This window comes from Sinocyclocheilus rhinocerous, unplaced genomic scaffold, assembly GCF_001515625.1.
Source record: "Sinocyclocheilus rhinocerous isolate Xijiao unplaced genomic scaffold, SAMN03320098_v1.1 scaffold1474, whole genome shotgun sequence".
NCBI classification, from domain to species: domain Eukaryota; kingdom Metazoa; phylum Chordata; class Actinopteri; order Cypriniformes; family Cyprinidae; genus Sinocyclocheilus; species Sinocyclocheilus rhinocerous.
This window is the reverse complement of record NW_015655412.1, coordinates 264,823-266,529: the sequence shown is the minus strand read 5'-3', so window position 1 is coordinate 266,529 and position 1,707 is coordinate 264,823. Positions and strand designations below refer to the sequence as shown.

The following is a 1,707-nucleotide window of genomic DNA, read 5'->3' as shown; positions in this document are numbered from 1 at the left end:
CACACACACACACAAAAACACAGGGTGGAGGTGTAATCTGCTCTAATGCAGAGCTGCTGAATCCTGTTTGGCATCAGCTTAAACCATTGCACACACTTCAAAACACGGCTAATCTCCTCACGAACGAGCTGTTTCTCTGTCCTCTCTGGAGCACTGGAATGTGACTGGTCAGTCTTGGCATTCAGCGGGTCAGATATTTTTATATAATGATGCTAAGCTGTTGTCCCTAGCTGGATTTCCTACATAACTGTTCTAGTTTCATGTCTCTCCTGTTGCATTGTGCTCTCTTTCTCCTCATATAATGAAATCATTTACACTCGGATCAATCGTTCATGTGTGTGTATTTACTGATTTGGTAAATGAGCAGCTGTGTAATGAGAAGCGTGATGCACAGTCACTGTGCAATAAACAAGATACGAGATCACGATGCAATCCTTGTGTTTCCTGGTGTTTACTCTCAGAAAAAAAGGTGAGAAAGCTCAGTCCCGCTGACAGCTTTTGAATGTTTTTTTCTGAGAGTGTAGGAAAACGGATTTAAAAGTAAAATGTTGTGTCTAAGTTTCTGAAATCCAAGTATTGAACGAGTCCTAGTGGTACTGGATTCCCGTTTCTCACGCTGTGGGTGTCACACGGAGCTGATCGTCCATCTTGGTGTTTGTTCGTGTTCCTCCAGAGCGACGGAGATGATCTTGGCTCGAGCGCGACAGCTGGCTGACGTTAAGAAGGAAGATGGTTTCTCTGCTCTGCATCTGGCCGCCTTGAACAACCACCGGGATGTAGCTGAGATTCTCCTCAAAGAGGTGTGAGAGATTGACCTCAGAATTAACTCCAAGAATACTGTCTGCTTAAAACATGGGAAAAATACACGTACAGTCATACACTTACGATGGATGTCGAAGAGGAAAGTGTACAGCAAATTACAGAATTGTTTTGAAAGTATAACAATAATGCTTCAACAAGTCTAATCATCTGATCTAATGAATCGCTTACCAATCTTTATAAAGTTCTATCCAGACTCTTGTCCCAACAATAAAAAAAAATAGATTTTACAAACTCTACCACGTGAATTACATTTATCAGAAATGTAGTCCCACCTGTAGTTCCTGAATTTTAGTTGAGAGTAACAAAATATTTCTGCTTTTAAACCCCCAGTGCTCTTGCCCAATAAACTCTCAGTATAAACATAGACGCACACTATAAGTTATTTTTTCAGTTGTTTTCAGTGACTGTGTTATTATGTGACAACCTGGCTATTTTAAGAGCTTTATTTAAACCCCCTAACTTGAACAACATTCATACCCTCACTTTTTGCCCTGTGTGTTGTGTTTAGCGTGAGCAATACAATATTTGATTAACTGAGTTTGCTGCCTTCTGGTGGCTGGTGGGTTTATATGCGTTTATTAAATTGGAATGTTTTGTAGGTATTTGAAGCTGAAAAAAATAAATGTAGTCCCAGGAGGTTTTGAATAGTTTAGATAATGTGTTTTTTCTTTGTTTCAGAATGTTGATGATATTTTCATGTACACATTCAAACTGCAATAACACAAACAGTATTCATCAGTTGGCGCAATTTATTTTTGCCTACAAAAATATAAGCAGATGCCTTTAAATCAAAACATATTTAAAGGGATAGTTCACCCCAAAATGAGAATTCTGTCATTAATTACTCACACTCATGTGGTTTCAAACCCGTAAGACCTTCGTTCA

The 1,707-nt window shown here is 39.0% G+C and overlaps 1 pseudogene; it reads left to right on the top strand.

Annotated features, from left to right (window-relative positions):
• Nucleotides 1–1,707, top strand: part of LOC107718262 (E3 ubiquitin-protein ligase MIB2-like) — a 79,804-nt pseudogene that overhangs the window by 68,655 nt on the left and 9,442 nt on the right.